This window comes from Microcebus murinus, chromosome 19, assembly GCF_040939455.1.
Source record: "Microcebus murinus isolate Inina chromosome 19, M.murinus_Inina_mat1.0, whole genome shotgun sequence".
In the NCBI taxonomy this organism is placed as follows: domain Eukaryota; kingdom Metazoa; phylum Chordata; class Mammalia; order Primates; family Cheirogaleidae; genus Microcebus; species Microcebus murinus.
In genome coordinates this window covers 10,205,735-10,233,732 of record NC_134122.1, presented here as the reverse complement: position 1 = coordinate 10,233,732, position 27,998 = coordinate 10,205,735, and the positions used below count along the sequence as shown (strand labels likewise).

At 43.1% G+C, this 27,998-nt stretch overlaps 1 protein-coding gene and 1 pseudogene across 2 annotated transcripts in view; one reads left to right on the top strand and one right to left on the bottom strand.

Annotated features, from left to right (window-relative positions):
- Positions 1–27,998, bottom strand: part of SHISA9 (shisa family member 9) — a 275,651-nt gene that overhangs the window by 188,720 nt on the left and 58,933 nt on the right. The window lies entirely within an intron of this gene.
- On the top strand, positions 21,534–22,128 carry LOC105869137 (ATP synthase peripheral stalk subunit d, mitochondrial pseudogene; annotated as a pseudogene).

Sequence of the window (27,998 nt, the reverse complement as noted above, 5' to 3'; positions counted from 1 at the left end):
AAAAACATCTGATGAATGAATGAAGCCCCTATGTGACTTACAAAGTCCTTGAGGACAGAGTCTTTGTGTGTTGCTTGGCTGGCATCCTCTGTGGCCTCAGCCACAAGTTGGAGAGAGAGACAGAGAAAGTGCTCGATAAGTATCCCGGGCCGGCTGGCATGTGGATGGGTGGCAGTGGAGGGAGACCCTTCTCCTCCCCACAGAATCAATCTCTCTCTTTCTTTCTCTTTCTCTCCTCCCTGCTGCCCCTAGTGGCTCACGGTTTGACATCTCCCATTTCAGGTTTAGAAAACAACCCAAGGCACAGGTGCTTAGAGAAGACGTAGATGCCCAGGTTGCTGGAATCACTCTGGCCCCTTCCTTGGGGGAGGAAGAGTCTACCGCACATATTTTTCTTTCCTTCAAATCATGCAAATGCTCAAATGTGAGTCTTGTCTTTGCACAGATGATACGTTAGCTAATAAAAGCTCATCTGAAATCAGTCTGCCGGAGTGCGTGCGTACGCGTGCGTGTGTCGTGCGTACATGTGCGTGTGTTGTGCGCATGCACTTCCCTGCCCATCTGTAGCCTGAGCAGCAGGGACACACATGCCTTTGCGGGTGACTTTGCAATCGAAAAGGACTCCAGCATTCTGTGCTCAACTCTGTGAGATAAGAGCCCCCCACTGCTTCAGACCTTCCCCGCTCAGACACCGAGGTCCCCCAGGAACCACCACGCGGCAGCAACGCCATTCCAAACACGCAGCGGTCCCTGGAATGATGGTGCCCCAGGAGTAAAGAGTCTCTGTTGTGAACACCTGCTCTTTGTTCTCACCGGTATCCACTCCCGCTTCTCCTGCTAATAGCCCTTCCCCGTCCTCGCTCTCCAGCTGTGTGGTTGGGCAGGGCCAACATCGGTGCCCAGTGCCAGGGGTTGGCAGGCGGGCACCTGCCCCAGACCTGGCTGATCAGAAGGTCCCACTGGCCTGAGTGAGGGAGGTAGGGATGGGAAAGTACTCGGATCTTCCCAGTAGGAGTTGATCCCAGGACCCTCGTGGGAACCCCTGAGCAGCAGCAGCTTGCTGTCCTAAAGTAGACTAAGGAAAAGCGGGGACTCACATCCCACTTCTGCCATCACTTACTAGCTGTGAGACCTTGGGCAAGTGACTTAACTTCTCTGAGCCTCATTTTCCTCATTGGTAACATGGGCATCCATCCACGTGGTGTTTGCAAGATGATCTGGCACACAGTAGGGGCTTCATGAATGTTGGCTGTCCTTCACCCACACCCCAGCCCTTTCTCCTTCGGTACTTCCTTAGCAGCTGGTTTCCTCAGTCTTATAACCCTCCAAAACTCCCCAGCTTAAATCTCCTGCAATGATCTCTCTTCTGAACTCCAGACTCATAGAGCCAGCAGCTAACTCGGCATCTCTGGATGTGTCCCAAGCACCCCAAACTTAACAGTGCCTCATACTGAGCTAGTGACCCACTCTTCCCACAAACAGTCACTGTCATCTCAGGAATGGTGTCTCCCCTCTACAGATCTTCAATGCCCAGCCCAGAGATCCAGGAGGCATCTTTGATAGCCCTCTCCCCCACCCTCATCACTAAAATACAGCCAGGTTCTCTTGATTGCATCTCTCTCTATTTCTTGAATCTATCTCTGGTGTAGTTCACCCCACACCAGGTTCAATCACCATCATCTCCCACCCAGGTGACTGGACCAATCCACTCTAGACCACGCATCTAGAGATCTCTTTGTAAAATTTGAATCTGATCAAGTCACTTTCCCTGCTTAAAGCCTTCCAGTGGCTTCTCAGGGGTCTTAGAATAAAATCAAAACTCCTTACCTTAACCCAAAAAAGAGAGCACGAACTGGTCCTGTCCACCCCCATGCCCTTGCCATTGATGATGGCTTTGGCCCTGACTTTGGAGACACACAGCACACTGGCCTGGTCCTCAAAGCAGGCTGGCTTCTTTCTCCCGAACTGCCACAGAGTCACTGTTGAGCCTTGATTACATCACATGCATCTTCTGAATCTCTCAAAAATGGGCAATTTGGTCACTAGGGACCCTTCCACATCTGTCAAAAGCTGGAGTTTTTCCCATAGCCACTTTGAGGCAGCCTTGAGAAGAGACCCATCTCCTATCTCCTGCAGGCCTCTTCTCAAGCATCTTCTGAACACATAAGTCAGAGTGCCAAGGACATGCAAACACCTCCACCTTGACCTCCCTTCCCTACCTATTTCTTGCCAGGCCCAATGCAATGTTCTCCTCCCAGAACACCTCTGCAGTAGAAGCCATCAAGGAGGCATGGCCAGCACACAGCATGAACTAGTCCTGCCACACAGAACATTACAGACGTTGTAATTTCTGATTAGCATTTGTTGTTGTTAGTGGTGGTTGCAAGTTGCTTTTATGTCCTCTGCCCTGTAATGGAGAGAAATTTCTCATACCAGCTGAGCGGGTTGGGTTTTTGTACATGGCCAAAGCAACTAATGCTTGGAAACACACCAGCGTTTGAAAAGTTTGGAATCCTATCAAGCTTAGGAAAACAGTGTAAGGGAGTAGAACAAAGTCTTTGAGGGCAGACAGATCCAGGTCTAAATCTGGATTTGGCCATTTTCTAACTTATGTAACCTGGAGCAAAATGGATTATGTTTTTCCCCAGCTTGAAACCCTTCTGTGGTTTCCCAGGGACTTAGGGCTCAGGTCCCAAGTCACCCCCGCAGTGTACAAGATTCTGCATGATCTATCCCTTCCCTACTGCTCTAGACTATTTTGCACCAGCCTTCCCCTCTCTCACCCTGTTTCAGCCATGCCGGCCTTCTTTCCCCTGATAGCTTTCCCACTTCAAAGTTTCTGCACACGCTGTGCCCTCCGACAGGAGTGTGGCCAATGCCAACCATGCCTTCAGATCTCAGTTCAGTGCATCTTCTTAGAGAAGCTTTCTTCGACGGTCTCTGCATCCCCAAAACTCAGTCTACTATCTCTCTTAGCTGCATTCCTAGCACCCTCTAATTCCATTTCTGCAGGACCTATCACGATTGTAATTAAATACTTAGTTGACGACGCATGCTTGAGCCTACCTTCCAACTGGAGTATAAGCGCCATGAAGACAGGAACCAACTGTGCGCCAGTTCCTAGCACAATGTCTGGCAGATGGATTTTTATCAACTGAATAAATGCCCGGTGAAGTGACTTATCTTCCTGGAGCCTTTGCTGAGGGACAATGAGGATAATCGTGACTAACTCCTAGGACGGTTGCAGGGAGAAGCTGTAACATTCTGCAGGCTTATTACCATGCCTGGCACAAGTTGAGGGATCCATCAAAGGTCACTGTTTAGGGATATAAAGCATGATGTTTACAAGCCTGGCTCTGCCATTTAATAGCCATGTGACATTAAACATGTGACACCTCTCTGATCATCCAGACAGCTGTGAGGGCTAAATGGGATCTTTTATGTAAAGGTCCTGGCATATCATAGGCACTTTATAAAGCACAAATGGTATTACTCTAAGACAGGTCAGTGGTTTTCAACCACCAGGGAGCTTTACAAAACACAGATGCCCAGGCCCTATCCAAGGCCAATCAAATCTATTTTCTGAGGGAAAATCCTGGGCATTGGTATTTTTTCCAACATTTTTACTATAACAATTTTCAAGTACATATAAAAGTTGAAAGAATTTTATAGTGAACACTCATATCCCCACTACCTAACTTTTATATTTTAACATTTTATCATTTTTGTTTTATCCCATATTTATCCATCCATCCATCCCTCTACCCACCCACCAACCCATGTTAATTTTTTATGCATTTCAAAGTAAATTGAAGACATCAGTCTATTTCCCCCTAAATACTTCAGCATGCATATCATGTCATTAACTAGAGTTCAATATCTGTTTATATTTTTCTTCTGAGATAAAATGTATTTAGAATGTAATGCACAAATGCTAAGAATATTGTTTTATGACTTTAACACTGCATCTGCCCATATGACTGCAATCTCTGTGAAGATACAGAACATTAGCATCACCCCGGAAAGCTCCTTCATGCCACTTCTCAGTCAATCCACACCCCCATTTCCAAGGATCAACAACTGTTCTGATTTTTTTCTACCATAGATTAGTTTGGAATATTGCAATTTTAGATGCTCGAGAGAAGATTCTTTGTGAAGTCAAGATTCAGAACCAAAGGCCTACGTAAATGCATCTACTCTGGGGGAGGGTCACAGGAGAGGGGAAGAAACCCCAAAAGTAGCATAAAGGCCTCCCTGATCCTTAGTCAATGGCCCTCGGGATTGGCCAGCCAGAGGAGGAAAAGCAGGTCCCTGGACCCCACCCACCCCCATTCAGCATGGCCATCTGGAGTCTGTGCCACCAGCCAGACTCAAAAAGAAGCAACCCAAGATGAGGGCAGTTGCCTGACCCCTCTCTGGCTATTTTTATATCTCAGATGTCCAGGAAAAAGCTTTACTTTTGAAATCTTAGCCTTCCAGTCTTATACAGCATGTTCCAAGTGTCCGTGTTTAAATGGCAATGGGGTAAATAAGAAATAAGAGTCGTAACAATAACAAAGGCAGCTACGCAGTTTTGAATGCTTACTATGCACCGGGAGCTCCGGTGAGCCATCCCTATGCGGCATCTCCTAGCAGGCTCTCGGTGCCCCGCCAGGCCCCTGGGGACCCCTTCCGCCCAGGGCTGTGGATGCTGCAGCTGCTAATGGCTGACATTTGCAATCGTCCTTGGTCCATTGGAGCCACCTTGCCCAGATGTTCCAGGGAGTTACTTCTCCCAATTGGGAGATCAGACCCAGTGATTGGCAAATGTGAAACTGTAAGAGCTTTGTTCCTTGCCTCAAGGTGGAGACTCTGGGGTGCAATTTTCACTCCAGAGCCATGCACAGGATCAGGCTGAGGCTGGTCTCCACCTCACACCACATCCTTGTTTAGTCTCCCCTTCGCTATTCTGCCTTCCATATTCCGGCACCTCCCTTAATAAATCGCTTGCATAATAATCTTCAACTGAGGCACTGCCTGGATCCAGCCTACGAAACTGAAGCAGCCTGTCACGGTCACCAGGTTAGAACTGGAGGAACCAGAATTGGATTCCAAGTATACTAACTCCAAACCCTTGATTTGAATGGCTGCTTATAAGTCAGGGTTAAGAGTCCCTACCCCAGAACATGGTCGTGAAAGTTAAATAACTTTTATGCATAAAAGACACCATGAGAGAGAAACATAAGAGAGTCAAATTATTCTTCCCAATAGATAAAAAGTTAAAGGCCAATGGCAGACTGTTTGGGCTGATTACCAAAATCCATTTCTCTTCTTCCTGGGCACATAGCTGGACTACATTTCCCAGACTCCATTGCGCTGTGTGCGGCCATATGACTAGTTCTGGCCAATGGAATGTGAGAGGAAGTGATGTAGGACTCTTGTGGGACAAGGACTTTGAGAGGCAGGAGTACATCCTAAACACTCTCTTTTTACCTTTCTGCTGGCTGTATGAAGACAATCTCAAGGGACAAATACCACAGTTCCAAAACCAGATGCCAACATACCCTGTCAAAGCATCACAGCAAACTCACCCTGGTGCCATGGAACATTTTAAATTATTGAGAGATATACAGCAGCATTTATCAGGCCCCAGGCAAACTACTAGCTCAAGGCAACTGGAGGTTGCACATTAATCACTATGTTCTTTTCAATGATATCATATCATTGCAAAGCTGGGTATTTGGCAGTTTTTGGAATAAAAAGCAAGTATAGTAGATCCTTGTTATTTATAGATTCTATCCTTGTGAATTTACCTACTCACTAAATTTTATTTTTAACCCCAAAATCAATATTCGTGGTGCTTTCATGGTCATTCATGAACATGTGCAGAGTAGCAAAAAATTTGAGTCACTGAACATGCCCATCCTCAGCTGAGTTCAAACAAGGTGTGCCTCTGCCTTCTTGTTTCAGCTCTCCTGCTGTAAACAAGTGTTCTGTTCATGATCTATTTAGTCTCTCATTTTCTGCATTTTTGTTCTTTTGGTTGGTGATTTTGCTGTTTAAAACAGCCCCTGAGCACAATGCTGAAATGCTGTCTAGCGTTCTAAGCACAAGAAGGCTGTGCTGTGTCTTATAAAGAAAATACATGTTAGATATGCTTTGTTTAGGCATGAGTTATATTGCTGTTGGCCATGAGTTCAGGGTGTATGAATCAATAATATATATTAAATAAGGTATCTTTAAACAGAAACACACATAAAATCAGGTTAGATATTGATTGGTTGGCAAAAATGCTGTGACCAAAGGCTCACAGGAACTTAACCTTGTATTTCCCCTAGGAGCAATGGTTTCAGATTCAATAATTCAATGTTTGTGGTAACCTTGGAGAACACATATGCCATGAATAATAAGAATCTTCTGGAGGCCGAGGCGGGCAGATTGCTCGAGGTCAGGAGTTCAAAACCAGCCTGAGCAAGAGCAAGACCCTGTCTCTACTATAAATAGAAAGAAATTAATTGGCCAACTAATACATATATATATATATATATATGTATATATATATATATATATATATAAAATTAGCTGGGCATGGTGGTGCATGCCTGTAGTCCCAGCTACTCGGGAGGCTGAGGCAGGAGGATTGCTTGAGCCAGGAGTTTGAGGTTGCTGTGAGCTAGGCTGACGCCACGGCACTCATTCTAGCCTGGGCAACAATGCAAGACTCTTGTCTCAAAAAAAAAAAAAAAAAAAGAATCAACTACACATCATGAAGATCAATGTTGACACTGAGGTGTGAAGACATAAATATCATTAAGTTGTTTGAACCTAACTACTTAAAAATAAGGTATTTCTTTAGTATAGGGTGCTATGAAACAATTACAAAGACATTAAGGACATCCTGAATTTAAAGAAAATTTGTGAAGCTTTACCCTAAGGGAAGGGAGAACCACATACCAAAAGAAGCGTAAGTCACATTCCACATGGGGAACAACTAACTGTTCCCCAAGAAAGAACACCTGCCTTAAAGTATCACATGAGCAAGAAATAAATTTCTATTGTCTTTGAGATATTACACATTTTAGTGCCTATTTTTCTACGGTGGTATAGACTACCTTAACTAATGCATGGCCCCTTCTGGCTTTACAAAGTGAACCTGCTTCCCAATATGTTCCTCTTACTATCAGAGAGAACGTGAAGCATAATTCACCAACTAGGCATGCTTGGCTCTAAGAAAATATGATATTAAGATAGCAGGACACATTAATTAACTCAACAAATATGTATTGAGCATTACTTTGTCCCAGGTACAGGTATTAGGGATACAAAAATGAATAAAACATATACCTAGTCCATAATTTTCTCATCTGGTGGCATGGGAAAGACATAATCAAACACAAGTTACACATAAGTTATACATAACAAGGAATCTGGGCAAGAAGGCACCATTTAAGGTGGATCTTGAAAAATGTCGGGCTTGTCAGGTCAATGATTGGGTAGAAGCACACTATGGGGAACAGATCATGTACAAATGTGTGTACAAGAATGCGAAAGACCTTGGATAAGACCCTGAGTGAGAGACCACCATGAAAAGTATTTGGCAAAACCAGGAAGGTCAGATGGGAAATCAGAGCCCAGATGATGAAAGGCGTCAAATTCCAGATTAAGCCTAAACTGGAAACAAGCCAAATGTCATTAACAAGAGAGTATAACTCTGTGTTATACAATATAATAATACTGCTCGGCAATAAAAAGGAATGAATTACCAATACATACAACAACACAGATGAACCTCAAGGATGTCCTGCCAAATAGACAAATAGGACTTAATGAAACTAAAAAGTTTCTGCACAGCAAAAGATATAATCAAAATGGTAAAATGGTAAATAGACAAAGTATAGAATGGGAGAAAATATTCACAAACTATGTATCTGACAAAGGACTAATATCCAAAATCTCCAAGGAACTCAAACAACTCAGCCAGAAGAAAATAAACAACCCCATTAGAAAGTGGGCAAATGACATGAACAGGCATTTTTCAAAAGAAGATATACAAATGGCTAACAAACTTATGAAAAAATGTTCAATATCACTAATCATCAGAGAAGTACAAATTAAAACCACAATGAAATACCATCTTACTCCAATCAAAATGGCAAAACAATAAATAGATACTGGCACAGATGTGGTGAAAAGGGAAGGCTTATACACTATCAGTGGGAATTTAAATTAGTACAAGCTCTGTGGAAATCCATATGGAGATTTCTCAAAGAACTAAAAGTATATCTACCATTCAAACCTGCAATCCCACTACTGGGTATCTACCCAGTGGAAAAGAAATCATTATATCAAAAAGATACCTGTACTTATATGTTTATCACAGCATAATTCATAATTGCAAAGATATGGAATCAACCTAAGTGCTAATCCAATGATGAATGGATAAAGAAAATATGGTATATATTTACCATGGAGTACTACACATCCGTAAGAAAGAATAAAATCATGTCTTTTGCAGCAACATGTAAAAAGCCAGAGGCCGTCATCCTAAGGGAAGTAACTCAGGAACAGAAAAATAAAGGCTAAATGTTCTCACTTGCAAGTGGGAGCTAAGCTATGACTACACGAGGGCACATAGAGTGGTATAATGAACACTGGAGACTCAAAAAGGGGGAGGGTGGGAGGAGGTAAGGGATGAAAACTTACCTATGGGGTACAACATACATTATGGGGTGATGGGTACACTAAAAGCCCAGATTTCACCACATACAATACATATACATAATGGAATCCCACTTATACCCGTAAATTTATTGAAATAAAAAAAAAAAGAAGAACCATAAAAAAAGATGTCCTGCTAAACAAAAAGAAGCCAGGCACAAAAGACTATATATGCAATTCCATTTATGGGATGTTCAAGAACATGCAAAACTACTCTATGGTGAAAGAAATCAGAATAGTGATTACATTTGTGGGGGTGAAAGGGGCTGATGGAGAGGAGGCATAAGGGAATTTTAAGAATGATGGAAATGTTCATCTTGATAGAGGAGTTGGTTGCAGAGGTATATGCATCCGTCAAAAGTCACTGAATTGTACATTTAAGATATGTGCATTTCACCGTATGTAAATTATACTGATTAAAACAAATTCTAAGTTAAGGATTTGGCAGTTGGGGGCTGCAGAAGCTAGTTACATATAAGCTGAATAGTTTTATCCCCAGAGGACTCAGCATTGAGTGCCTTATATAAAGCTAATTTTGGCAACCATATTTTTCAAATTTCCTTAGCCACAAAACTTTTTTTTTCAAAATAAAAACATTATTCAGCATTCCAAAATACCAGACCAAAAGGAAGCTGTTCTGTCTGAAGTAGAGATAAGAGAATGAAGGTCCCTCCCTCAGGGCCTCCCCTTCAACTCCACAAGATCCTGAGACATGTCCAAAGACCCTTTGGGTCTACGGATCCCAGGTTAAGAACCACGAATCCAAGGGGGCCAGTAGGACTGCTGAGTTCAGTTGCACAGTTGAGCACTGCACAACTCCAGACTACTATGCGTATCATAGGTGTGGAGGTATGTAGCAGCGCTGGGGGTGGTGCTGATAAAGTGAGAAAGTCAAGCAAACCTGGAAAAGATGATAAATAGTAGCTAGGACTCAGCCAGAGCGCCAAGCTCAGGAGGGTGTGGTGAGGCCTGTAGCAAACTGATGAACACAGCCTTGTGTACAGGGGACAGCTGCTACATACCTCCAGCTGACTGTTGTTATGTGGGAAAATGGGCTTGGCACTGCCAGATCTTCAGATTTTTTTTTTTTTTAGAGAAGCCAAAAATCTGGATTTTATATAAAGCCATTCAGTTTTTACTTGCTGGAAACCGATTTAATTTTAAAAATACTTTGTGTGACCCAAATCAAACATATCTGCCAGACAAATCCACCCCTAGAAGGCCACCAATCTGCAACTTTTGGTTTGAGACGTTCATCAAAAAGCATTTGAGCCCCTGTGTGTCCTGGATCCAAGAATCTGAGCCGTCTGCTCTCTGAGCATCCAGAGACTTCGCTTACACCTCCCTCCAGTTTCCCAGGAATTATGCAATCGGCATTACCAGGAACACCGCGCAAACCACAACTCAGGGAGCACGGTGAGAGCCATGGGCACTGCTTTCTGTGTGTCTGTCCAGCCCTTGGCCAGCTATACGCCTGAGTGGTTGTGAAAGCAGGAATTGCGAGACCGTAGGACACACGTCTCGACCTCAAGCGTCTCAGCATAGGCACTGTTTACATGAATAAACAACATAAAACTGCTAGTTAAAATGCTTACTAGGCCGGGCACAGTGGCTCACACCTGTAATCCTAGCACTCTGGGAGGCCGAGGCAGACGGATTGCTCCCAGTCAGGAGTTCGAAACCAGCCTGAGCAAGAGCGAGACCCCGTCTCTACTATAAATAAAAATAAATTAATTGGCCAACTAATATATATAGAAAAAATTAGCCGGACATGGTGGCACATGCCTGTAGTCCCAGCTACTGGGGAGGCTGAAGCAGGTGGATTGCTTGAGCCCAGGAGTTTGAGGTTGCTGTGAGCTAGGCTGATGCCAGGGCACTCACTCTAGCCTGGTCAACAAAGTGACACTCTGTCTCAAAAAAAAAAAAAAAAATGCTTACTAGATCATCTGAAGGCAGATCTTTCTTTAGAAATAAATACAGAGAAATCAATGCAAATATTTTGATCTCATCGCTCTTTTACATATATATTTTTTTTATTTATTTCAGAATATTACGGGTGTACAAATGTTTAGGTTACATATATTGCCTTTGCCCCATCCCAGTCAGAGCTTCAAGTGTGTCCGTACTCACACTGCACTCATTAGGTGTAAATATACCCATCCCCTCCTCCCCCATCTGCCCCACACCCGATGAATGTTATTAACATATATGCACATAAGTGATGATCAGTTAATGCCAATTTGATGGTGACTACATGCAGTGCTTGTTTTTCCATTCTTGTGATACTTCACTTAGTAGAATGGGTTCCAGCTCTATCCAGGATAATAGAAGAGGTGCTAGATCACCATTGTTTTCTGTAGCTGAGTAGACTTCCACGGTATACATATACCACATTTTGTTACTCCACTCGTGTGTTAATGGGCACTTGGGTTGTTTCCATCTTAAAACTCTTCTCCCCTATGACACATCCAAAGACCCTTACTTTGAGAAATCCTCTGAGGCTTAGGAACTCTGTTGTGAGAAGGTAGAAACCAAGTGAAGGAGCCACAGAGACCAAGGAGCAGCTCAGAAACCAAGCACATCACTTCTGTGTGCTAAATGCCAGAGAAACATTCAAAAGACACCAGCCCAGCGTGTGGTGAGCACCCAGTAAATGTTTGCCGACCCTGGAAAGCATGCCCTTTGATGAATGCAAGACACCACTTGTCATTTTCCAAAAGCAAAAATGACAGAGTGACGCTACAGTTACAATAGCGAAGAAGGGAATTCTGTGATAAAATGGCTAGAAGCGACTTTTTGTTAAGACTGAAAGAACACTGGTCTCTGAGACAGGAAAACTGGGATCTAGACCAGACTCTGGCTCTTAACATATGACCTTGGGAAAAGTTTTCCCTTCGATGGGACTCGCTTTTCTTGTCTGAAGACAAGATTGTTAGTAACACTATTTCTCAAAAGTATCATTTTCCTATTGCCTTCACCGTTGCTACTGTGAAGTATCTACATACCTCCGTACTGTTACTTATTTAATATTTTTATTTATATTCATTTATTCAACAAATATTCAAATATTTGTTGAGTACCTACTATGCACCAGGCACTCTTCTAGACGATGAGACATGCTATAGATGACTTCTAAAAAAAAACTTAACATCTTTGTTATCTATCCTGAACAATAATATTCATGAACTTACGGGATGGGTAAGCTAATGGTAGATTTTTTTTCCTGGCGTACATTTAAATAAATGCATAACTATTAAAAATAGAAGTATTCATCAAGGTCCCCCATAATCTCAGGTGCTACCACTGATACCAGGTGGATGCTTTTGAACATAGGGTCTCAGATAATATCTAAGATTCCTTGCCACTCTTGAAATCTTGCCGTTCTGAATTGCCTCTGGAGAGAAGATTGACTCAGCTCATCTTCTCCTCTTCCTTCCCACTCCAATAGAGCCAAGAACAGAGTGACGTTAATTGAGTAATTATTCAGCAATTACAAGAACTTTTTTTCCTGAGCCTGAGACTAGGGCTTTGTCAGTTTGAGAACAGGCTTCAACTTCTTAGTTCTGTTTTCAATTCACACTCCAAACTTCAGGCACTTTCATCGCCTTCTTTCTCTTCAGTAAAATGGGACGTTTGTTTACACCCAGGCAAAGGCGTTTTCATCTTCAAAGAATATTGTCAACTTCCAATGACCTCTCTATCTGACAGGGAAAGGCTCCAAAAAGCTCATAATCATCCTACTAGACAGCTCGTACTAAACAATATTTAGTAAGTTATGCAGAATGAGTCAAAAATGTATGTTCTGAGTTGCCTTTGAAATACAAAAAAAAGAGAAGGTTTGAAAGGGAAAATTTTCCCTCCAATCACTTAAAAACCTCTAAAATTTCAGCAGAAAAAAATGGGGAAGGGACATGAACTGATAATTCCCTGGAGATGAAATGCAAATAATAAGCATATAAAAAAGGTATTCAACTTCTTAACAATCAAAGAAAATGCCAATTAAAATAACAAGAAAGCAGGGTTTTTTGTTTTAAATTAACAAAGGCTTATAAAGATAATTTTTTATACTTGCAAGAGGAGGGGGTGAAATAGGTTCTGCGGTTGGAAGAAAATATTTCTATATATCTGGAAAGCAATTTGATAATGTGTTTCAATATCCTTCAAAGAAGTTATAATCTTTGAGTCACTAATTCCCTTTCTAGGAATCAATCGTAAGAAAAGCGTAGAAGATGTACAGGTGAGACGTGTTTGGTGCATTGCACAAGGGTGTTCATCATGACGGCATATCTAAGACTGAGGTTTCTCAACCACAGCATATTTGGGGTCGGACAGTCAGGTCTTTTTGTGGGGGCCTGTCCCATGCATTGTAGGACGTTTAGCAGTTTCCCGCAGCCACCCTCCCACCTCCAGGTTTGACAATAAAAATTGTCCCCAGATATTGCCACATGTCCCCTCGGCGGGGGGTCAACACCTGCATTAAGAATCACTGACCCAAGAGTAAAATCTTTGCAATCACCTAAATGTCCAAGTATAACAAAACGGTTTAATAATTTATGATCTGTTCATATGACAGATTATGAATTCATTTAAAATGCTGTTTTTCAGGAATGTTTAATGACATGGAAACCTAATCATGATAAAATAGTGCATGGGGGGAAAAAAAGCAAAGACAGAAAATTATTTAAGTGGATGTGAATTCTTAGAAAGACAGACCAAAAGGAAATAAAGCAAATGCTTACTATAATTATCTTTAGGTAGTAGGATAAGAAGCGGTTTTAATTTCCTGTCTCAAAACGTCTGCTGGTTCTATAAGCTCAGAGAATAGATTTGTTGTCTGAACAACCTGGCTTTACGTTCCAGCAATGCCACTTTCTAGCTCTTACCTCATCTCAACGTCTGTGTTGCTGTGACCCCATCTACAAAACAGGGGTGACCACGTGCCTGTTACAAAGAGTGGAAAGAGTAGGTGGGATAATACATGTTAGATGTGTCGCAAGGTACCAGCAGGTCGTAAAGGTGAGTTCTCATGAACAGATACTACTTTTTAAAATAATTTTTTTTTTCTTAAAGCAAAAACAAGTACAAAACACCCGGCCGGCGGGAGCTTGTCTGAGTTCCCTGGGGAGAGCCCCTGTCTGAGAATGAGTGATGGCTGGTGGTCGGAGCTCTGGCACTGGGCAGAACTCTGTTAGTGCTCAAATGAAGGCAGGGATGAAAAATCCGCCCGGCAGAAGGGGACGACCTGTGGGGAAATGTTATTTGGATTGGACAGGATGGCGTGTGAGCTCCAAGTCGAGAGTATTGATGTGTCAACAGCCATGAAGAGTGTAACTGCCTCACAGTTTAAAATGCCAACGAAAGGCCTTCCAAAGAGGCCCTGGGAATTTGATCTGGAAATGTGACCGCTCCTGCTGTGACCCATCTGGGCTGCGGCCTGGAGGGACAGGGGTCTCAGCGCATCGCAGGAGAATCTGGGTGGTGCCACTGGGACGCAGTGACGCATGTGGGGCGCTGGCTCCAAGGTCCTGCTGTCTTGTCCTGCACATTCCTTCCCCACTTCGTGTCTTTGATCACGGATGCATTTAAAGCAGCTTAGTCTCTAAGAGCAGGAACACTGGAGACTAGCCCCCTAGAGGCAAATCCTGCCTTCTTCACACACTAGCTAATGCAACCCTGGGTGAGTCGCTTGCTGACTTGATGGATCGAAGTTCCCATTTCTGCACGTGCAAGAGGTGGACAACCATACATAAAACGCTTAGCCTGGTGCCTGGTAGCACCTAGCCAGCACTCAGCAAAATGGCAGCTCTCATTGATATATTTTTTTTTATTTCAGCATATTATGGGGGTACAGATTTTAAGGTTTCAAGAAATGCCCTTCCCCCCCACAAGTCTGAGTTTCCAGCATGACCATCCCCCAGATGGTGCACATCTCACTCATTATGTATGTATATACCCACCCCCTCCTCCCTCCCACCTGCCCAATACCCTATTACTGTAGTACCTATGTGTCCACTTAGGTGCTACTCAGCTAATACCAGTTTGCTGGTGAGTATATGTGGTCCTTGTTACCCTACATATAGAATTTGACCTTTTTTTTGAAACTCTGAAGATGGTGTAGCTATGGGGACTGAGGCACAAAGGATACAGCAGCAACAACTCTTCAGCCCTGTCAAGACTTCTCAGGTGCTCCAGGGCTCAGCACAGCACTTCTAACCACAATTATCTCTGCCTTTCAGCACTTATTTACCTGGGCCAGGTCCGCAGTAGCTGCTGGGGATATTAGCGTCAAGTTGCCCAGAACCCAGTGGAGAAGACAGACACGGAAGAGACAGATATACTTCCTGGGTGTGATACCAGCTCATGAGCAGAAGCAGGATCACACTGGGGTTCAGAGCTCAGATCTCGGAGCCAGACGACCTGGTTTTAACTCCAGATCCAGCAAGCCACGTGAAGCTGGGCCAGTTCGTTTGCCTCTCTGAGACTCAGTGTTTTCATCTGTAAATCAGGGAGAATAATGGTAGTTCTTCCCCCTCATAGGATCGTTGTCAGGACTAAATAACAGGAAACCCTTAGGAGCATGCCTGGCATGTGGTTAGTGTTTCACAAAGTGAGCAATGAGATGTACGGATCCTAGAAACCTGGGCAACTAGATGTATGGATCCTGGAAACGCAGTCTGATTCTCTAACCCTGCAGGGGCTAGGATCCTCCTGGCAAGATTTGGCCATCCCCTCCAATTTCCAGTCTGGGCAGATCTCAGAGCTCATGGCCTCAGCACACCTGGATTCCGCCTTAACATCACTACACAAATGCTGAGGAAACTTTCTCGGGAGTCAGGATGTACACTTCCATTGTTTCAGCCACCTTCCCCCCAAAACACAAAAGACCCATGGCTCCAAAGAGTAATTCATTCATTTTCTAAATGGAAAGGAAGCTCCAAATTATGTCTACACACAATACCCCCCTTTCCTCATCTCCCCCCACTGCCCACACACACGAATAGCAAGAAAGCGAGCAGAGAAGAGAGAAAAGAAGGAAGTGGGGAGGGAGAAGACTTTTAACAAGGGCAGGAAAGGCTGGTGATGAAATGGCAGTGGGCGAGGTAGGATTCTCTGAGGATGAGCATGGGCTGGAACACCTGAGCACACTCTTCATCTGGCCTTACCTGGCAGAGCAGACAGGTGACAGGAGTCTTCTCTGTGACTATTCCACCTGAACACCTGCTTGCCCAGACGCTCCCTGGGGTCATTCTGGGTGACTCCCAGGCTGAATGGACTCATGGTCTCATGGTGATTCCCAACAGAAGCCAATTCTTTCTTTTCCCTGGCATGAGTCTGGACATTCGAGCAGACGAAAGTGTTTGTGGGTTTTGTTGAAGAAGGGAAGCATTGTGATGGCTGGGAGAAACAGCACCACTAAATGATGGATCTAGGCCAGCTTGCCATTCCAGATTCCAGACACACACACACTTCTCTATAACCCCATGTATGGCTACTCAAAAGGGTGACAGGCAAAATATTTAACAATCTGACCAATCAGAATGGAAACTTGACTATAGCTTGGGGGAACATTCTGGAAGTCCCCTGTTAGTACCCATTTAGTTTAAAAATCATGGGAAGGCTTAGGGGATCCAAAGGGAAGGACCCAGGTAGCAGGCGGGCAACTGATTATTTTCTAATTGAAAGCATTTCAATATTTTAATGCCCATGATGGGCATACATGTGCATAGCAGCTGTCTTAGACTGGGTTCCCTAGAAATATACTCTTAAATGAGGATTTGTATATGAGTGATTTATTAAGAAACTACTTCTGGGGGCAGGGGATGTTGGGGGGAGAAGAATAAGGAAGCAGCTGGCACAGCACACAGAAAAGAAGGGAGTCCAGCAAGGGTGGGGACTTTTGGCAAAGTCCCACAGGTAGTAACCTCAATCTGATCCCACAGCAGAGCTCTGGAATGTAAGTCAGCACCGTTGCTGGTCTGCTCTTGGAAGAGAGAGTGGGGCTTTTGTATTCTTGCACCCAGGAGTCATTAGTTCAGGGTTGCCCTGGGAGCAGGATACAAACCCTCAGGCATTTCTGGCTCTTTGCACACAAGGCAAAGCAGTTCTAGTCATCTGGAAAGTCTTCTGAAAAAGAGCCATGGGTAATGGTTGCTGGAAGTAAAGCAAAAGCACAGGAAAGTCAAAGATTAGAGACCACGAAAATGGTGAAAGGGGCTCTAGGAGATGTGGGTGGAAGGTCAACATTGTCCACAGCACGAACTGAATGTCAGTCCAAACCCTCAAATGATGACTACGGCACTTCTTAGCATGGGCACCTGGCCCAGTGCCCCGCATTTCTCTTACTAGATATTATGATTCACTTCCAGATGACCTCCTTGCCACCCGCCTCACCCGCTTCAATGCCAAACAGTAACAAGAGGTAAAATGTATAGAGTGTCCACAGTGTGCCGGGGACCGTGCATGTGACATGTCCAACCTCACAACAGCTTTTCAAGGGGTTCATAGTCTTCCCATTTCACAGATGCACAAACAGAGGCTCAGCGAGTTTCAGACACTTGGAAAAGGGTTCGCAACACATATGTAGGAACAGAGACATTGCAATAAATCTCAGATCTGCCAGGTTCAAGGGCGTATATTCTTTCCAATACCCACGCCCATCCAATGCCCTCTCCTCCTTGTATTCATTTTGATGCAGACACGAACCAGAAGCAGAGCCTGAGATGAGGATTAGGGAAGCACTTCCAGGAGAAACGGGTAAGGGACTGAGGGCAGGAAGGACAGGGAATGGTAACAACCTGAGTGAGGGACAATTCAGGGCAGGTCAGCCTGATCCCATCCCATCTGGAGCTCTGGAGTGCACAGTAGACTTTAGGGTTTATTCCAACTGGAGGCAAGAGGACTGGGCTCTCATACGCCCTCACCAGGTAGACACCCAGGGCATGCAGGCTCCCGGGGCAGGTAGACTCCAAGGGTGGCTCCAGCAGCCCAAGGGAGTCTCAGAGAAGCAAAGCGCACAGAGGCATGCCAGAGGAACCGAAGGCCACCTGGAGAATGCACAGGTGGTGCCCATCAGGGAACCCATGATCCCATACTTGTTATCAAAGCCCAGTGGCACTTTCCCGACCCCCAAGAACCAATTTCCATCCTGTCTGGGGCAGAAGGGCGTGGGGGGTATCCTTTCCTGATATTCTAAAGATCATCTCAAGGACCATTTATGGGAGATGATTACCTAAACACAGCTCTAGTCTAAGGAAAGTAGTTGTTTTCCCACCTCTAGAGAGAGAGAGACGTAATCAAGTACCTAGTCCCTGAATCTTCAGCTTTATTCATACAGATATTAGTTAAATAAGAGAGAATTTGACTGTTCACAGAACTTCAGCAAACTGAGCTCACATTTTGAAGCAAACTAAAAGGCAGTCTGAAAGATTTAATGCAAAATACTCTACAGGGAAGATGATTGAATACATTACAGGGGCTTCAATTTTTGCCATGGCAGATATGGAATGTGCTTTTCATTTCTTTCTGCCGCTCAATACCTCTGCTTATTTCCTTGATACTAGTGGCTCCAGTATTGTGGAAGCTTCGAGAGATGGGAATCAGCGTATTGGCAATGTAGTGACAAGGGAAAACTGGTAGGAAGGCCAGGGTGCCGAGGCTGGAAATGCTGGGATTACATGGGTGGCAGATCCTATATCAGGAGCCCAAGATGGACTCGAACTCCAAAGTCAATGTTAACTACCAGGCATTTAAATAAATAAATAAACAAACACCAACAGCCAAGTAGAATGGGTACTACTATGGAAGATATGAATAGGAGCCAATGCCAAGTTGGTGAGTGACTGATATGCACTTCTGGTATTTGGGGCTCTATATCCTAAGGCTCATCTACCCCTATTCCCTGAGCTCACTGGGGCTGACTTGGGGTTCTGGCCTTTGCCTATCCACCCTATCCACACTGCCCATCAGAGTAGCCCAATACCTCCAAGGCAAAATGAGCTCACAACCCAAAATAACAAGACACTTGAAGAGTACAAACATTTTAAAAGAAAAACAACCCACTGGGTTACAGATTCCAACAAAAGCAAAAATCTTAGAACACGTGGACTTAGAATTTAAAAATAAGCCTTTTATTAAACAATATATTATGGAGATAAAGGGAGATTTTCACAATATAAAACAAGAATAAGAAAATATTAAAAAGAGCTGAGTTGAAACATCAGACATGAAAAAGGTAACAGCTGCAATAAAGAATACGATGGATTGATAAATGGACATAAAGTGAATACAGCTGAAGAAGGAATAAATCAACTGAAAGACAAGACTGAGGAAGACTTCTGACAAAAGTGACAAAAAAGATCAGAAAGGCTTCTTTAAAAGCTAAGTGACACATAGTATAGAAGAGTATAGAAATTGATAACATCAAAATAATAGGATTCCCAGAAAGAGATATAAAAGTAGAAAGAGCAAATTTTTAAAGAAATTATAGTTACAAATTTCTCATAATTAAAAAAAATATTCCATGAGAGAAATAAGTAAAAACACACATTTAGACACATTATAATAGAAGTTAAGAAATTATCAAAAAACCAAAAGGAAATTCTAAAAGCTTCCATGGAGAAAGAGCAAATCAAATTCTTAAAAAGGAAAAATCCAATTGACATTAGAATTTTTTCATCAGTAATACTAAATGCAAGAATACGTGAAATAATATTTTCAAAGAGTTAAATGGAAAAGATAGAACTTAAAATGGTATATCCAAATAAGCTGTCATTCAAATATGAAAGTACAATAAAAATATTTTCAGGCAAAAAAGACCTCAAACATTTGCCATAGAAACCCTCACATTAAGAAACACTTTTGAATAAATTGCTTAAATAAGAAGAAAGATATACCCAGGAGACAGTATTAGAGATATAGATGTAGGTAATCAAAGGCCTTGGTAAAGCTGGATGCTATCTTTAAAGAATAGTTAAAACCAAATAAAAAAAGAAACTGTATCCATAAAAGCACAGAATTAAAAATCTTTAGGCCAGACCCAGTGGCTCATGCCTGTGATACTAACACTCTGGGAAGATGAGGCAGGAGGATTGCTTGAGGTCAGAAGTTTGAGACCAGCCTAAGCAAGAGCGAGACCCTGTCTCTACTCGAAACAGAAAAACTTAACTGGGCGTTGTGGCGCATGCCTGTAGTCCCTACTACTTGGGAGGCTGAAACAGGAGGATCACTTGAGCCCAGGAGTCTGAGGAGGCTGCAGAGAGGTATGATGATGCCACTACACTCTAGCCAGGGCAATAGAGCAAGACTCTATCTCAAAAAAAAATAAAAATAAAGAAAATAAAAAGGAAAGGGAAGGAGAAGAAAGGGGAAAGGAGGGGAGGGGAGGGGAGGGGAGGGGAGGGGAGGGGAGGGGAGGGGAGGAGGAGAGGGGAGGCAAGGCTCTAGATCCCACTGGAAATGTGGTTGCCTGGATCAAAAGCATTAGTGTTACTTGAGCTTGCAAAAATGCAGGGACTTGGACCCCACTCACAACCTACCAAAACAGCTTCTGCATTTTAATAACATCCCCAGGAGATCTGAATGCACATTAAAGTTTGAGAAGCACAAGTCTAGATAACATCAATCTAATAGATATAGTAGAGGGGAAGGAAGAGATAAAGAGATGGGAGACCCTGCTAAGTTCTTATCTTATTAGGGAGGAGATAGAGACATCTGTTTTTGGAAAGAAAGCAGGGATTAAAAATAAAAAAGTAAAACAGACTTAAATAAATTAAAATGGATAAACGGCAGTCAAAATAAATGAACTATGGCAACACACAGGATTATGGATAAATCTTAGTAAGTGGTGGGAAAAAAGAAAAGGAAATTTCAAAAGATAATACATACAGCATGACACACATTTAACAAAATTAAAAGCAACCAAAATAAAAACATACACATTTAGGAATATAATAGGAGCAATAAAATATGTCAAAAGGAAAGCAAGTAAATAAAAGTAAAGGCAAGGACTAATGGTAGAGAACCATGTGGTTAGGTGCACTGTATTCTCAATAGTCTAGCTTCTGCCTGGAGCATGGGCTCACAGGTGCTTATTATATTATTAAAAATAATTAACTGTAACTATTAAATATAATTAACTGGACAAAAGCAAGTCCTGCATGGAACCATGGGACTATGTCATAAACCAAAGCTCATGATCAAGCCAATTCTGTGTACCTGAGGTCCAAAAACAAACAAATATCTAGCACCTGGATAGCAACTTGCATACAGGAGATACTCAAAAGATGTCTGTGGAATACATAGGGAATTAATTTGACAACAGTGTGAAGGATCCATCAAGACCAGCCCAGAGGGTGTGGCTGTAACCCAGGCAAGAACTGACAGAGGTGGGAATGATGGAACAGTCAAGGGGAGGGTGGTGTCTGAAGATTTAATGCAACGTAGAATCACAGGACTTGGTGACTGATTAGAGGGAAGGAGCAGGGCCAAAGCTGCTAACCAGGTTCCTGGATCCCAGAAACAGATCATGGACCATCCCGTAATTAAAAGAGACTGTGTCTTGCTGTTTTGTTCCCCCAACATTTTATTACGGAAATTTTCCAATCTACAGAAAATTTGAAAGAATTGTATGGTGAAGGCACATGTACTCACCACCTAGTTTCTACAATTAATACTTGGATATATCTCTCATACACATCTATCCTTCTATCCACCCCTCCAGATACTCATTGATTCTTTTTTTTTTTTTAAGGAACATGGAAATGGGAAGAAAATAAACGTAAAAGAGAATGTCTCACCTCCTTAAACATAGAAACTAAATGATCTGCTGCAGGCTCTGGACCGTTGGGGTCGGTGAAGGATCCCAAGATGGCTGGGCGAAAACTTGCTCTAAAAGCCATTGACTGGGTAGCTTTTGGAGAGATCACACCCCAAAAGGGTGAAACCAAAAGGCTATTGCTAGTAACCTGAAATCTTGGAATGTGACCCTCACCTCCAGGTTACCTGTTCTGCCTGAGAATCCACCAACTATTGACTGGGCTTACTACAAGGCCAATGTGGCCAAGGCAGGCTTGGTGGATGACTTTGAGAAGAAGTTTAATGCCCTGAAGGTTCCTGTACCAGAGGATAAATATACTTCCCTAGTGGATGCTGAAGAAAAGGAGGATGTGAAAACCTGTGCTGAGTTTGTGTCTCTCTCAAAGGCCAGGATTGAGGAATATGAGAAAGAGCTGGAGAAGATGAGGAACATAATTCCATTTGATCAGATGAACACTGAGGACTTGAATGAAGTCTTCCTGGAAACCAAATTAGACAAGAAGTATCCCTACTGGCTCCACCAGCCAATCGAGAATTTATAAAAAATTGAGTCTGGGAGGAAGTTCTGGCCCTTATATTACACACTCTGGACATTAAAGATAAAAATAAATAAAAAAGAAAAAAGAAACTAAATTGTCTACAATGGTCTCAAGCCATTTCCCCACCCAACATGATGAGACACTCCTTGGATGCACTCCTTCAGGACTATTTATAACCTCACTCACGTTAGATACTTAGCGGATTACCCTGTAAGCATATGTTGTCCTTAATCGTTGTTTATGCAAGTTTTACGGAGGTAGTCATCTGCATCATTGGCATTTGGTCTATGGTTTGGAAATACACTCATTGCCTAATATTTCAAATTGTTTACCATCTACATGGAGCATAAGTAAATTCTGAGAACTTCAAATAACTTTCAGATGTCCATTACAATCAAAATCAACTCCTTGGGTTACGTAGGACTCTTCCTTCTGTATACAAATCAGCAACCATAATTTGATGAAATAGGGCTGCACTTATGAAAATTCTTTGCCATGGGGGAAATCAAAGTTTCTTCTGGAATAAAGAATAAGCAGTCCCATGAGCCTGTACCACGTCAGAGGTGCCATCTTTGTGAATGACGATGGTGTGGTCTAGATGTGGGCCAAACCCAGGCTTCCATTTCACTTCCAGGAGAACAGCACCCCACTGCTGTGTCCTCTCCTCCCTCTCCCTCCCATCACCCCCCTCTCTTCGTCTTGTCTCTCTTTGCACCAGCTAGCCCCTCTGCAAACAGCCGACCCCTCCCTGACCCTCATTCACCCTCTTAACTCCCTTTCATTCTTCACAACATTGCTGGGGCTCCCAAAAAGCCTTACCTGATTCCCCCAGGTGGCACGGTGTTCTCCACAGCACCAACGGTTGCCTCTACCATGAATGTCCCAAGAGCAGGGGCCATTTCTTTCATTTATATATCCCCAGTGCTTGATGTATTAATAGTATCCCTCGCCGGGCACGGTGGCTCACGCCTGTAATCCTAGCTCTCTGGGAGGCCGAGGCGGGCAGATTGCTCGAGGTCAGGAGTTCGAAACCAGCCTGAGCAAGAGCGAGACCCCGTCTCTACTATAAAATAGAAGGAAATTAATTGGCCAACTAATATATATACAAAAAAAAAAAATTAGCCGGGCATGGTGGCGAATGCCTGTAGTCCCAGCTACTTGGGAGGCTGAGGCAGGAGGATTGCTCGAGCCAGGAGTTTGAGGTTGCTGTGAGCTAGGCTGACGCCACGGCACTCACTCTAGCCTGGGCAACAAAGCGAGACTCTGTCTCAAAAAAAAAAAAAAAAAAAAAAATAGTATCCCTCACCCAGGATCCTAAGCCATCCAAGCCTCCATTCCCTGGAATGCTGCCAGTTTCCAAGACAGGGTGAAGGAAACACTGAGTCATGCATGCAGAGGCTCTTAAAGCCTTCCACTCACATGTCACCAGCAGAAGCAAGTCATGTGGCTATGCCTAACTTCAGGGGGGTTGGAAGCAAGGCACCCAAGACACTCTCTGCTCACACTGCTCCCTCTTTTTCCGTATCTCTCAAGAACATTGTGAGCTCAAGAGAAACTATGCAACCTTCGATGTTCTTTTGGTCCATCTTAAGTGCCACTTCTTTCTAAAGGCCTTCCCTGCCTCACCTTCGCCGTTCTCTGAGGTCCCTAACCTATCTTCCCTCTTCTGCCATGCTGTTTCACTTCCCCTGCCTAGGGTGACGTTCTAAGCAGAGCCACACCGGAAACCCAGGCAGTCTGACTCAACCGTGACATTTTACCGTCTGCCACTGCAACACTCACCTGGCCTGAAACCCACTTGTTACTGACTCCCTGGAAAACACACTCAAAGGAGAAAGTGATAGCCATCCATGCTTTAGGATACCTGGTAAGATTCAGAGACATTCTGAGAGTGGAGAAAGTACTTGTGCTCCAAATATCTAGGACAACTGAATTTCAGAGGCATCGAGCATCTTTCCAAATCTCTCGGACTCGGCGGAAGCAGTAGCAGGGTAAGAATGATCAACAAGGGATGCTCAGTCCCAAACCTTTCAAGCTAAAGATGACATGCACGTGGCAAAGGCCTCAAAAGAACAGAAGGAAATCCAAACGGCCACACTCTACAAAAATTAATGAGTTTCTTTTCCTAGAGCAATCAGCGGGGGAGGCAACTCATGATCTGAAGGCAACTCATGATTGGCTCCAACATGTTGCCAAGTGAAACTGATTGAGAATCACAGTGAAACTGTGATTAGTCAGGATGCTCTGGGTCATCGGATTTGCTGATGAATTAAAGTTTAACTAGAAATTTCTACTGGCTTTCATGTTCACTGCCAAAAAAATGCTATTCAAATAAATGAAGCTATTATCCTTCTTTATAACTCAGGCCACTGAGCATGACTTCGGGTCTCTCGGGGATGACCAAGAATCTTGCCAAATATCTAGGCCATCTTCCGTCTTCTCCTCTCCTGCCAGATCTTCCCTCATCCGCAATTTCCATCTAAAACTCACCAATCCCTGATGAGGCCTGGCCTATTGCACAATGCCATGCCTCTGCTCCTCAGTTACCACTGCCTGATTGCCTTTCCCTGGTCATTGCCACCAAAATATTTCTGTTAATCCTTAAACACCTGACTTCCAAAAATTCAATTATTCTGACAGAGCTAATAACTCTATTCTAGGAGCCTCCCCCCACAACACTTTGATCATGTGATTGTAAGAGCTGTATATGAACTACCTCTTTTCCATTGCATACAATTTTTGTGGCATTATCAATAAACACAACAACACGCAATTAACCACATGCCCCTAAAGGACCAGAGATCATATCTTACATGATTTTGTGTCCATAGCAGTAAGCACAGTGCCTGCCCACACCAGGTGCTCAATAAATATTTGTTGGGTATATGAATTAATTACTTAAAAGTATTGCTCATGTAGGTTAACAAGGTAAAAGTGTTGGAATCTCAGTTCACTCCATAGCAACTCCAAAAGTTTATAAAAATGTGGAGAAGTAGATATAGATACAGATATAGATGATATAGATGTAAATGTAGATAAATATAGACATAGCTATAGATGTACATATAGATAGTTCCAGGTTCAGAATAATTTTCATAATAAGTACCCTAAAAATCCTATTGAATTTAAGATTCTGATTAACAGAGATTTCACAGAGAATTTAGAAATCACTTGCTAGGCGTGCCTTATGTAGGCACAGAAGTTATATTCCTAATTTTCAGAAAGTATACTCTGTGTTTTTAGGGGACCCTGGTCATTTTCGCCTGCCTAGTTTCTATGCCCCCTTCTTTTGGTACGAGCATGTCAATTTTCCTCTGTTCCACTGGATACAAGTTTAAGGGAATTATCAATAGAGATGTCCTGCCTTCCCCTGGCCAAGGAGTGGCCCAAGCTTGTCCAAACATATGCTTTCTCCCCATAATTTGAATCATAAGCATGTGCATACAAGGATGAAACTAGATAGGTCTTCATTGCCTTTCTCTAGGTACCTTGGAACTCCCTGGTTCCTGTTCTTTTGAGGCCGCATTCTTCAGCTTTGCACGATGGCCAGAATTACTTTCTTTTCGTGCCACCAGAGAATCCTGGCTTTGCTCTTTCTGGAGACCTTCCACTTACGTCTTCAGCCCTCTCTGGGAGCTCCACTCCCCATCACACCTTGATGTTTCTTATGCATGATAAGGAATGCAAGCAGACTTTTATGCCATAGGGAACAAAATCCAGAAGGATACTTGAAGAATACTTTATCCCCTCTAAATAATATCTGGACCAAAAAAGGAGCCTTTCCCAAGGCCATATTACAGCCAATTGGTGGCAAAACTGAGACCAGAACACAGGCCTCTGAAGTCCCAATCCAGTGGCCTTCCCACCGTCCCCAAATCAATGAGATCATCCCTCTCTCTAGGTGGTCTTAATACAAATATTCATCAATATAATCTCAAAATTTCTCAGGAAATCAATCATTAATAGGTACAGTGGCTGTAAAAATGTCATGTGTTATACATGCATAAGCTATATGCTTAGCTCATAGGCACTCGAGAAAAAAAAGAAAGGCAAACAGCATCAACATCTGCAGATTTTACGAAGTGCATCTCGTCTGTAAGAGGGAAGGGGAGTGATAGGGCGAATTAGGCTTTTCCTGCCCAGTTGCCTGACAAGTCTCTGCTCTGAAATCAAGATGTTCCACTTGCCTAGTGATTGATTTCCCAAATGGAATTAACTAGCTTGGTCCGTAGCCCATATCTTCATGAGAATCAAGATCCACTTCCCAAGTACCACTAGAATTGAGCTGTACAGCAAAACAATATGCATACATCTCCTGACTTTCTGTTTTCATAAATCAACTCACATGGTCACATGGAGTGGTATAATGGACATTGGATACTTAAAGTGGGGACAGCGAGAGCAGGTAGACGGGTGAAAAATCACCTATTGGGTACAATGTACACTACTGAGGTGACAGGTATGCTAAAAGCCCAGACTTCACCACTGTACAATGCATCCATGTGACAAAAAAACTGTTGCAGCCCCTAAATCTATTGAAATAAATTTTTTAAAAAAATCAACTCGGTCCAGAGGACTTCCCCTGCTCCCTGATCTCATATCATTCCAGGAAAGCTATTGGCATTTGAAAAGAAAAAGAAAGACAAAAGGAAAACTTTCTGTGAATATTGGACTCAGCTGCCAGGTTCTTCAGGGAAAATGAACAGGGTGCAACACCCTCCTACATGAGCCCTGCTTCTACTCTTGCTAACAAAATCCATTCTGCAGAAGAACATTACCCAATCCTACCATCCCCTGCTCCAAGCCCCTCACTGATTCCTGGGTCACTTATAAGGGCACTATCCAATATGATAGCTGATAGTGACATGGAGCTTTTCAAATTTAACTGCACATTAGAAAAAAATTAAGAATTCAGTTTCTTAGTTGCATCAGCCACATGTGAATTGCCCGATGGTCACATGTGGTTATTGGCCGCCATATTGAACAGAGCAGACATGGAACATCTCTATCATTGTGGGAAGTTCTATTGGACAGTTCATTGCTCATTTAGAAGAAAGTCCAAACTCCTTACAGAGGTCTAAAAGATTCTGTATGACGCCATCCTTCCAACATCTCTCACCCCATTATGTGTCACTCTCATCCTTGCTCGTTTGGTTCCAACCACACTGGCCTCTTATTTGGTTTTACAACTTGCCAAACTTTTTTCCTGGCACAGAACCTTTGCACCTATGGTTTTCCTTGGCTGGAACACTCTTGCACTCTACTCTTCTGTTTCTTCTTATCTTTAAGATCCTTATTCAAATATTGCCTTTCCAGAGCACCTTCCCTAACCACCTTAGCTGATGTATCTTTCTACCACTTAAATATTAGTGCTTACAATTATTGGAAATAATAACGATTATTTACTTGTTTACTTCTTTCTTCCACTTGCACCCCCGCAGCACACCTGACTACAAACTCCAAGAGAGTGGTGATTTTGCCTTGTTTATTTACAACCATATTCCCAGTGTCTGGCATAGAATAAGGGCTCAAGAGAAATTTTTGTAGGATAAATAGACTAAATATAATGCAAAGACAGGCCAGAATCAGTGGGACAATTCCCTAAGGAAAAAACTAATAAGAATAACCCTGTGGGTACCACTAAAATTGAGCTGAATGCTGAGCCGGAGGAAGAGCTAGGAAAGTCTGCCAAATATTGGCTTTCTCCATTTTTTTTTTTTTGCAGGATTTTCTTTACTTCGGCTGTTTTTGATTAATTGCATCAAAGATCCACCCCTACAACAACGATGATGGCATTAATAATAATGGCGGTCATAAAAATAATCCGGTACGAGGCAAGACTCCTAGTGTTCATGCTCCTAAAGAGAGATGATCCAGATGACAGCACCGGGTGAGTAAGGAGATTCATAAATTTTTTAAACAACAGCATCCCCAGAGCACAGGGAGGGC